At 36.0% G+C, this 12,268-nt stretch overlaps 1 protein-coding gene and 1 non-coding gene across 2 annotated transcripts in view; one reads left to right on the top strand and one right to left on the bottom strand.

The window, feature by feature from the left end:
* Nucleotides 1-12,268, top strand: part of Myoz2 (myozenin 2) — a 1,071,004-nt gene that overhangs the window by 171,355 nt on the left and 887,381 nt on the right. The window lies entirely within an intron of this gene.
* Nucleotides 690-761, bottom strand: Trnaw-cca (transfer RNA tryptophan (anticodon CCA)). The gene has a single exon. It is a non-coding gene; the product is annotated as a tRNA-Trp (tRNA).

Raw genomic sequence — 12,268 nt, 5'->3', positions numbered from 1 at the left:
AAGTTTGAATAATGTAAGTTTAATAAATATTTTCTAGCAAATTGTTATAATTTAAATACAAAACAACAATATGATAAGGAAATAAAAATTCATAGAAACAGTAATAACAATTATAAGGAACAGCCTCTGTGAGATTAGGAAGCAACACTCCTGCACATGAGTGACATAAAAAGGAAAACATGTTTAAATATACTAAGAGGAACAGGAAGGCAGAGAACAAACTATTCTCGCATGGACTTTCTGGCTTGCTAATACAAAATGTATCGTTTACACTACTACAAATGTGCTCACAGTTTCACACCATTACTTTTTAATGTGTAGCAACTAATTACTTAAGGGATACTTAAAATGACAAGTACTGTGGAGTGTGGTTTTAAAAGAACTCTATGCAAATCTAAACTTTTGTGTTCTCATATTAAATACCAAGTTAATACTTGAAAAAAATTACATTTTCATTATCATACACAAAATATGTTAATTATACATACATCTGTCACAAATTCATATATTCTTTTTCATTAAAGCATAGATGATATTAAAATCACCTGTTAACATCACCATATATTTATTTAAAACAGAATTTAAAATCACTGAAATTTATTATATTATTTTTTATAACCTTTTTTAAAACTTTTTTTTTTCCTTTTGAGGCACTATCGCGCGGATAATTGGAAAACAATTATTAAGAGTGACCCCGATGTGATTTGAACACGCAACCTTCTGATCTGGAGTCAGACGCGGTACCGTTGCGCCACGAGGCCTGAAACTTTTTATTGATTCTTTGTGAATTTCACATCATTCATCCCAATCTCACTTATCTCCCCGTCCTTTCGTTCTTGCCTTCAGCTCTAGCAACCTCCCCCTCAGAATATAGCAAAACGCAGAGAAACAAAATGAAGCATAGAAAACATCTTGTCGGGGAACCCGTAGTACGCCCTAGGATGTCCCATAGTACACCCTTTTGCTTACCCATCTCTACTTGCAGATGTTCATTGCGATGAGTCACTGGTCTGGCTCCAGGCCTCCGGCTTCTGCATCACCATCAGTACCGGATTCTCCCGGGAACTTCTTTCATTTATCCTCTTACAGCCATTTCCTAACCATCAGGTCGCTCTAGTGTTTTCAGATGTTATTCTTAATTAGAAGCACTTGAAGTTATAATTTTATCACAATAAATAAGAATTAATGTTCTTAATTTTGCAAATATATTCACCTAAAATTAATATCAAACCAGTATATTGATATTTACACATGAATCATTATTATTTTTACTTCAAACATGTTAATCATTAACAATAGATAGTATACATATGTAGCATGTTTTATATGTGCATTTTGTGTGTAGTATGCTTTGCATAAATCATTATTGCAACAAGAAGGTTATGAAAGTATAATGAATAATGCCACACAATATAAGCGTAAAATTTCACTGGGTCTGTCTTCAAGCTACAAAAACACTTGAAAGTTAACATCATATTTTTAGCTAGCAATGGAAAATTTCCCAGATGGTAAAAGCGTGCAGGACAAAAATAGGCAAAGTATATTTAGAACTGTTAATGGATTAATTTCTTTTCGGTTATCCATATGTTGTTTATATTCATGCCAAATACATGAGCCAACGGTCCCAAAAAAGGGAAAGACAATAAACAAGTACAGAAAAGGAAAACTCTAAAGCATTTTCAGTAAACATTATAAAGTGGAAAGTAAAAGAATTGTCCACTGTGACCTTGGTTCTCTTCACATTCGGTTCCCCACATTAAAAGCTTGCCTTCCAGTTGCTTAGCATTTACCCATACAGGATAATAACCAAAGTGACCGCTCCTAACTTATGTGGAGGAATGACTTAGCTGAGACAGTGAGGCCTTCTCTAATTTCTGTTGGAACAAGCATAATACTTTCATTCTTTCAAAGTAAATACGAGCTGAGTGAAATAAGACAGGCAGTAAGCAGAAAAGTATAATTCTCCTCAAGTTGAGTTTAAAGTTTTCATTGTCTTCTTCTATATCTAAACTTAACTTCCATCGATGAGTGTATTTTACAGCGTTTCCAGAAAAGAACTGAAGTGGCAGTCATGAGCTTGGATCTGAAAAGGATCACGCAGAAACTGAATTTAAATCTGCAAGATGAGGTTGTATCACATTCTAGTTGTGTGGATAACAAGGATCAGGTGTGAGAAAGCCTTATGTGGGAACCGTTTTATCTGGATGAGAATAGTATGAAAAGTCAGCAGACACGTGTCTGAATGCGATGTTGGCGTTCAGTTTACTAAAACTTCTCTTCAGTGCTTCAATATGTGTTCACTGAGTCTGTTCAGTTCAGTCTTTACCAAGATTGATTCAAAATGCTCAGAATATGAGTTGAGGCTTCTTAACTCATTCCTTTACCATCAGCCTCTTCAAATATATTAACTGAGAGAAGCACTGGGCTCCGGCGGGATTGTCAGCAGGTGAGGGAAATCTGAGTAACTCACAGATCCAATCAGAGTGTTCTCAAATTTAGACTCTTATTCAGCATCCCAAATTGGTTTAAAAGTTTAACACCAGCTCAATTTTTCTATAAAAACTATTACAGCTTTTAGGCACTTAGAGAAATGATGCTGCAAAGTCTGGCATCCAAAGCTACTTAATATTATAAGCATGTTTAAAAAGAAAAAGTAATATAAACAGTATATCCATAATCATAATGCAGAAAAACTCCTAATTTGTGAAGTGCAAGGATACATAATTTTGAAACATGGGGAAGAATGAATCAGTCTCCACAGTTGAGTGGAGAGTGAGGTATGAGTTCACCACGTACTCTGGTGCCTCACATTTGACCATGTCCCCCTGGAGGGGGAGACCTGGTGGCACTCAGAGAAGGACAGCAAGGTTACCAAGAAGAGACTTAATACCCTATGAGCATATACAGGGTGAGGAAATCCCCCTCAGGCACAGTGATAGGGGAGGGAAGTAAGGGGAAAATGGGAGGGAGGGAAGAATGGGAGGATACAAGGGGTGGGATAACCATTGAGATGTAACAAGAATAAATTAATAAAAGAACCAAAAAAATAAGTACAATAATAATATAAGCCATTTGCAGAATATCTAAAAAAAAATATTTCTTGATGATCCTGTCAACGTTTAAGGGCTAATTCTCAAGTTTGGGAATTATCAAAATTCTCTCTATGTGTATGTTCCTAGCATTTAGAACCTTCAGATGTTATGCATTGGTTCATGTTACTTCTGCCCTGGATTTGGCAGTGCTTGCCGCCAGGTCTGTTACTGCTGAGGTGATGCTCTGTGCTTCTACACTGCTGTAACTATCAGTCCTGGAATTCATTCATTTGTATGGCTTCACCCTGCTTCAAATGCCAGGTTATGTGAACAGATTCTCACACGATTCACTGTTTTGACTTGCAAACGGGTTGTATTTAGCTGTAAATGCATCTAACAATGTGTTCTATGTGCGAATTTCTAAGACCAAGTGCTCTTTAGTAACTTTTAGAAAAAAATGGAGAATTATAGGAAAAAAAAACACCTTTCACCACATCAAAAGTCTGCCAATGTACTGGGGATTGTAAAGTGATACAAACTAAATGGGGTCCCAGAACTGAAAGAAATGGACACAAGCCATCATCCCTAACCCAGAATCTTTCAAATTAATAACCACTTGTAAATGAAAATTTCACTTTTTTCCAACAGAGCATCTCGAGGAAAGCAATATACTCTTAAGGATAAGATACATGCCTAGCAGTAGATAACAAAGAAAGCAAACTCTACAGCATCTTTCTAAGTTCCTTGCCTCAATGTCGTGCCAAGGTTTTTTGTTGTTGTCGTTGTCGTTGTTCCCTTTTCCTTCCTTTCTGCTTTCTTTCCTTCTTTCTTTCTTTCTTTCTCTTCTTCTTTCTTTCTTTCTTCTTTCTCCTTCCTTCTTTTCCTTTTCTTTCTTCCTTCCTTCCTTCTTTTCTTTCCTTTCTTCTTCTTTCTTTCTTTCTCTTTTCTTTCTTTCTTTCTTTCTTCTTTCCTTTCCTCCTTTTTCTTTTTTTCTTTCTTTCTGCATTTAATCTTCTTTAGTTTTTAGTTTTTTCCCTCTTTCTCCCCTCCTCCCCAGGGCCTTTTCATATTTATTACACCTTCTACTTTGGGTTTTTACAGGATTCCTGAGTGTGCAAACAAGTGGGTCTCTGAATCTGTCTGTTCTCAAGGACTTATCTTAGGCTCTGTTTGTTTTGTCCTTTACCAATGTTTTTTGTTTTCTTTGTGTCTCATTATATTTTATCTTATGTTATTATTATCCTTGTGATGTCTGTTTTATAATGAATGAAAGAAAGGATGAATCGAGGTGGAAGGAAAGATGAGGAGGATGGAGAAACTGTAATCAGGATAAATTGTATGACATACAAAATCTATTTTCAATAGAAGAAAAATAGGAAAAAAAAGAACACCAAGGACAAGGTGGTCATTACAAATATATGTGCAAAATATATGTTCTCTACTTACTGTCAGACCTTGTAGAACAAAGTCTTCACTGTCTTATGCTTTACTTGTTTGCATATTATCTGCATATAACTTCTAAAGAGATACCTGTGTCTATCCATATATCAGACTGTTGAAATAATGGATCCCCAAAATGGAAAATTGCTCGGTTATCTCATGCTCGTAGAGAGAAAAGTATCCAACTAGAGAGAATGCTTATGCCCCAGAAAGAGTTTTCCAATAATTGTCAAACCATTTTCTTATAAACCTCAAATTTTCTTTAATTTTTATGCTCCCTTGAAGAATTAAATGGCATGAGGTTTAGGAAGGCATATACACACACATAAATCGTTAATGAAGAGATTGACTTCTATTGATCAGTAAGTTAATTTTGAATTATACAATTAAAAGGTTTAATATTATTTGAAATTTTGAGTAACTGTGAGTAATGGATTTATAAAAAGATGATAGATTAATGGGCTCGAGTAGGGTCCTAACTCAGTCTAGATACTGCTTTCCATACAAGCATGAAAGTCTGAGTTCAAGTACGCAGAAACCCCTTACAAAGGCCTAGAAGCTGCTCAGCAAGTCTGACTATACAAATGCATATGTGGACACACATACACACACGGGGGTAGAGGGGGAGGAGAGAGAAAGACTGACTGAGAGAGAGAGAGAGAGAGAGAGAGAGAGAGAGAGAGAGAGAGAGAGAAATGACACAGTGGTAAGTAACGGGAACAGCGGAATCCAGAAAAGCTGAGCTGAATGATGCGATCCCTGTGATGCAGTCTTCAACCTTTGCTCTTGATCTCCATGTGTTGCATGCTTGGGTGCTTTCAATATTTGTACAACTTGGGGGTATTGGACTGGTGGGAAACATCTTATGTATCATTTATGCTTTCTCCCAAGAGTACTATGTCTAAGTTTCCCCAGGAAATTCCTGAGCATACTACCCCTCCTGCATTTATAGAGATATCCTTATTTGGCCTACTTGAATGTCTTGCTTATGCTGTGGAGGTTGTGACTCAAATAAAAACACCAGAGGTCTCCTTATGAGTCTCTGACTCCAAGGATGCTCTTGGCACATCTGTCTCTGCACCTACTTAGGAACAAGACAATCAGAACAAAGTAAACTTTAAAAGGTAAACAAGATTCAGTAGGCTTGAGACGTTGACAGCAGATCATATTAGAAGCCTCTTCCTACCACTGATGGACAAAAAATGGTGTGGATAAATGGTAAGAGGCCCCTCCTAGCCTAGAAAAGTTAGCTTGTACAGGGCCACTTTGCTGTCATATAACCAAGGAACAGACTCACTCTACAGATATATAAAATATAAACACGTATTATGATCAGAAGATTTTTCTTGGGCCTAACGACAATTGCCACTCTGACCAAAGTTGATAATACACTGCTTGGGACATGACAATTTGCCCAGGCTGGCTTGGAGATTTTCTTTCTGCCCAGTGCCCTTGAGACTGCAAGTGCTACCGGCATGAGAATGGGCTGTCATGCTTTGGCAAAATATGTCTCAAGATTCTTAAAAGTTGAGCTGTTGGGTTGATGAGAGGAAATGACCGTAAAAGATAGCTCTGTTCTGTCACAGTTTAAGAATGATGACTAAATTTATGACCAAGAGGAAGTTAAAAATACATGACATAATCTATGCTTTGGAACAACATGCATCTATCTCCACCTAGTAAGTTTTATATAAATAAAGAAGCACTCTGACTGCCAAGTCAGTCAGGATGCAGGACTCCCCCAACTCCCGTGCCTGATTTACTCCTCCCTAGGCACCTCCTTATCTGCTCTGCAGGACCTGGCAATCAGTGGAGCAACACACCACACAGGGAGATTAAATTAATTTGCATATTGTTTTACTCATATGTTGTTTGGAGCAACAACTTGACCACATTTCCACAGCATATTTGCATTTGTATGTGTTTTACTGAAAGGCAGCAACTTTACCACAAAGTTGATAGAGATGTAATGTCTATGAGAGGTAAACACAATTTCTTTGGCTATATAAATCATGCATTCCATTGAAAACATCCATTGATTTAAATTAATGTTCACACTCAATCATAAATTACAGTGGGAAAAAAAGAAACGTGTCCTGAAGAAACTAAGTAAATTCAGTTTGTGAATCATGATCTTAGAATGCATGAAATATAGTGAAAAATTACTGATTTTGTTCCAATTTTCATAAAATCTAGAAATTCAACTTCTAAATACATAAAAATTTCAATAACGAATGAATATGTTCCCGCTAATTTGATAATGGAACAAATATGTCTTCACAATGTCATAGGAGAGCTGCTTGTCTCAGTTTACAAATGTGCACTCCCTCTCCAGTTAAAAATCTTTCCTTGGCCTTCTAGATACTCCACCATTGTATTTTGATGTATTATATTAATAATTTTGTGATTTATGTTTGGGTTTAACTAGGCATTGTTGAAGGTGACCTCTTGATTTGATTGTTTAGCTGACTTTGGTGCTAATAAGACAAAGAATGAGAAATCTAATGAACCATGTACATAGAATGATGATAGATGGCTTATTTGGAATTCTACAGGCGCAACACTGCCGAGCCTACTGAGGAGTCTTTGGAACCTAACTAATTTTAAAGAGAAGGCTTATTGATTACACAGAGATACTGAGCATTTTAATCATTTTTACAGCCTTCTTCTGCCTGAGGCACCAAAATCCATTAAACAAGGATTATAAACTTTGTTTTAAACTGGATTCTAAATTGTTTCTTGATGTTCAGTCAACAAAAGTCTCTGTATGATCTAGCAGACTTACTAAGGCATATTAAAATCCACATGTTTAATTTTAATTGTTCATATGTCTGGCCCTCTGTGGGGCAGCTGTTCTTGAAGCTATATTACTTGTCTCACAGAATTCAGCTTACATTTTGATCGTTCCTTTTCTATAACTACAGCATGTTTTAGCTTTTAGACTTCTTTTAATTTCTTCTTTATGTACTTAAAATATGGCATGACTTTGTTATGCTCTCTTCTTCACCATTTCATCTTTTTAGGGAATAATGTTGTGTTGGTTGTCAAACTGGATAACCACATACAAGGATTTAGATGAATGTATGTTGATGCTTTATATAGTACATTTCAACAAAATATTCTGTGTGCATGAAAGCAAAATACTTAGTACGTTTTCTATAATGCACTTTTTCTTGAAGTGAAACTTTATGTAGTTGATGTATTACAAAGATGTACTAGAGACATGTACTTCTTAAACTATTTAAGATTATGAACCAAAACCTATATTTTCTATTGGAGAAAAATATATAAATTTGACTTATCTGAAGATAAAGTAATTTTGCAATGAGAAAACCTCATCTTCAGGACAGTGATTTTTTAAGCTTTTTAGAATGAGGGTAGGACATAATTATTAATTTTTAACATTGCAAACAATTGAATCTTTCCAGTATTAGTATATTTCAATACAACAGAACATTATGCCAAATGAATTAACCAGGAAGACTGCAGTTGTCCTTGATGGGAAAAACAGTATTCATCTTGTTAACTTGAATAGACATTTATAATTTTCAAATAAAACATTTTGAAAAAGGGAACAACTAGAATTCTGGCTAAGTTATTTTTTATTTTTTTAAATATATTTTATTAATTTATTCATATTACGTCTCAATTGTTATCCCATCCCTTGTATCGTCCCATTCCTCTCTCCCTTCCATTTTCTCCTTACTCTCCTCCCCTATGACTGTGAATGAGGGGGACTTCCTCCCCCTGTATATGCTCATAGGGTATCAAGTCTCTTCTTGGTAGCCTGCTATCCTTCTTCTGAATGCCACCAGGCCTCCCCATCCAGGGGACGTAGTCAAATATGGGGCACCAGAGTTTGTGTGAAAGTCAGACCCCACTCTCCACTCTGGCTAAGTTATTATGCAATGAAATATCAGTTATTCCCTTGAGTACTTGTTTTTAACCTGTAAAATAAATGTGAAATAGAAGAATAAAGAAAGAGAACATGTAGTTTGATTATAAACAGCTGGCAGTGTTTTCGAGATGCAAGTTGCCTTTATTGCTATGTACATATAACATAGGCTGTCTACTTATTCTACTTACTTTGCCAAAGTGTCAATGTATATACAAATGTACATAGTAAGGAAAGAGTTAAAGGTAAGACTACAGTGCAAAGAATAATTAACTTAATATTTAATTTAAAAGTACACATTTTAATGTAAAATGGGATTCATGAATTTTAAAAATTGTAAGTTCAAAATAACTACGTCAAAAGTTAAAATTGCAACAGGTCTTGGGCTGATAGTAGCCTAAACAGCAAATGCGTATTTTGACAAGGTACACACATTGCATATATATAGTAAAACGCTAATTATTACTAACTCTAGTTCAAGTCTAACATATGTATAAAATTTGACTTGCTTTATATTACATATAAAATTAAATTGCATAAAAAATGTCACTATTATGACAGTTTCTTAAATCCAAATTGAGTTAGAAATTAGTAGCACCATCTATTTAGTGGTACAAATACTATTTCACTTCTTAATTGTCAAAGTGTGAGCACTTATGCATCGCTTATCATTATGAGCAACTTGTTATTATGATTAAACTGTTAAAGACATAATTGTCATGTTCATGCTAGATTCAGATATTTTTCCTTTTTGCACCCTTTAGGTACACTGTAAGTTAGGCTTCATGCTTAATTAATTGCATAAGGTAATGGTTCTCAACCTTCCTAACACTGCAACCCTTTAATACAATTCCTTATGTTGTGTGACCCCTCAATCATAAAATTATTTCTGGCTATATTATAACAGTCGTTTTGCTACCTGAATTATGATTGTCTACGTGATTATAAATCATAATGTAAATATCTGACGCAGGATATCTAATATGTGATACCTATAAAAGGACTGTTTAATCTCTCCCCCATGCACAAAACAGGATCATGACCCACTGACCTAAGGGAAATAAATTTAAAAAGCCTAAGATGGTGTGCCAATGCATGCTGCTAGTAACCGACCACACAGAATGTGCTCATTCCAGCACACACTTCATATAGAGCTTCTGGATGGTAGCAACAATGCTTCTAGTCGGAGTCAGCTGTGCAGAAGCTAAATGTCTAGTCCACCCGCATCAGCTGGGCACTCACAGTTTTCATGACAGGCAGTTCTCTCCTGGCTTTTCATTATTCATATAGGCTACCCAAGGCCTTCTCATGTGGAAAGACAAGTGTGCTTAGGAAGCACAGTTCACTCTAGCTCTTTTCACTGTCCCATTTAGCAGACCACATACAGTGCCCAGTGACCTTTGGCAAGGAAGCCGGTGTGGGAGGCCTGGGTGAACTAAAAACAGAACTGATACAGCCTGTCCTCGCAAAAAGAAGTTTGATTGGAACTCTGCAAATGTATCTTTAGATGAGTCAAAATAGTAGCCACGAAAACCATGTGATTGTCCACAGACTGACAATCTCAGCAGTAGAGATGATCTATCTCTCATAAACCTTCCATAAACCCAAAATGCCCATTTGGCTTGTTGCTGGAAATCTGTGATTTGAAGGACTTTAGTATTCAACTACACCTGCATTCAAAAAGCTTTTTGAAGTCACCTTTATAGGGAGACCTTTTAAAAATGCAATTAATAAACAAGCAAACAACAGCTAAGAAATACAAAACAAGATAAGCAACAAAAAAGCATAAGTTCTCAAGATGAACAGTGTGGATGGCTCAGCATCCTGTCATTTTCTAAGGCCAGCCCAGTGGGGCAGCATGAACAGACCCTTGCCTACCAACTATCTGTCAGAGGAAGGAAAGTTTGGAGAAGCCCACCTCATGGTGGTGTTTTCCAGGAGGACACGTGTCCCCTATCACATATGAGCTGTTACCATGTAATTTGGTCAAAACGGGCACACATGCTGGTTAAATGCCCGAGGCCATCCTTGTCTCTCACAGCTAGGAAACAGAGGTCCGAATCTTCATTCAGCTCCTCTCTCTTCCCATGTAGTAAACTTTGTATACTGAGTCACAGTACAGTGATGATGTTTTGGCCAATGACCAGCTAGAAACCCAACAGTAGTGTCATGACATATTAACTAGCTAAGAAAAAAAATTCTTGTCACCTTTTATTCCATAGCCTGCAGTATTGGTACTGACGTAACTAACATACTTGCTGTCATTCGCATGACCATATCACACATACACTGGTAGGCACTGCACTACACTCAGTAATGATAATAAAAGGCCTGGCTGTGGATGTATTTACTGTATCATACTTTGTAATTATTTTAGAGTGCACACTCTCCCCACTTGTCCTTAACGTTTACTGTAAAATAGGGTGCTATGTCTCATCAGCAAACTCATGTATCTGATGTTGATCACGTGTCTCAGTTGTATTGAGGCCATGTTTACTGATTGACATCACTGTACAGGTGCAAGCTGTGGTGTTCATACAACTATGAAATTGCCAGCTGATACATTTGTCGGAATGTGTCATCGGCCTTGTGAAGCATGAATATACTTTGTTGAACTATGTCCTTTATGAGATCCATTATTCCCAGGAAGACGCAGATCATGTTCTCTCCAGAATCTAGCACACTTTCTGGCACATAGTGAGTATGCGCTCAAAACATTTAGTGTGTTTTGAATGAATGAGCTAATACACAATGACATATCATATAATGATTAATCAAACACCTACATTAAATTAAAATATAAAAAAATTGGAATCTTTGATTTAGTTTGATGATATCAAATTTCATTTACAATGTATATGAAATAAATTTGCTACATGGTGGTACATTTTTTTCTTTAAATAATTACATAGAGAGGTAGATAGTTAATGATGGCCCTACGGATCTTTATGGGCCCTTTGGTATGCAGTTTTGATATAACACACTTTTAATTTTTGTTTGAAACATTAATTAACTAAACATTCACATACTCTTATCCTGTACACTTATTTTCAAATTTCCAAGGACTATTGCAGGCATGTGGTATGACAAACATAATAATTAATCCAGAGCTAACAAAATGTTAAGGTTTTCTTGCCGTGCTTAGACATCATGTTTGAATGAAATATACATTGTCTATGCATTAAGACCATGTCTGGGTTTCTAACACATTTGGATGATGTTATCCTAAGCAGTGAGCGAAAGTTAAGAGATGTAGTTACTATCAGGGTCCTGTTCTTCATGTGCTGCTTCAGTTATATTGCAGCTTCATTATTTCAACATGTATTTAAAATGCCATACCTGAAGTTGATTAAAGTGAATTCTGACCAAATATAGAGATGGTAAAAACTTATAAACATATACTGTAGAAGTCTGGTAAGTTTCTTATTTCAAGCAAATACTCATATACACCTCCAAGAATGTCTAATATGCTATAAAACAGTAGAAAGTATAAAGTGTTATAATATATGTTTTCATGCTGCTATAAATCATGAATTGTCTTCAGAACCTGTTTATCTCCCACTATTCAGGCAACTGGTCATGCCACAGCAATGGAAATCACACTGAGCCCCAGTCTCTCGCTTTACTTCATCTTGTCAAATTGCTCTTTGCTAAATATCTACAAAGAAATTTGTGGAGATAAAATATCTATAAATGAACCAGCTAATGAATCTATGAGTAATACTAAAAAGCCATCAGTCCTGTTACATATAAATATCACGTGTGTGTGTGTGTGTGTGTGTGTGTGTGTGTGTGTGTGTGTTTGTAAGCCAAAGAACTTCCAGTCTACTATATAAAGCCAAGTACTCCCTGGAATTTTCAACTTAGACTTGGTAGAGAAATAACCCAATTGAAAAGTTGG

Source organism: Acomys russatus, chromosome 23 (assembly GCF_903995435.1).
Source record: "Acomys russatus chromosome 23, mAcoRus1.1, whole genome shotgun sequence".
NCBI lineage: Eukaryota > Metazoa > Chordata > Mammalia > Rodentia > Muridae > Acomys > Acomys russatus.
This window is presented reverse-complemented; position numbering and strand designations above follow the sequence as displayed.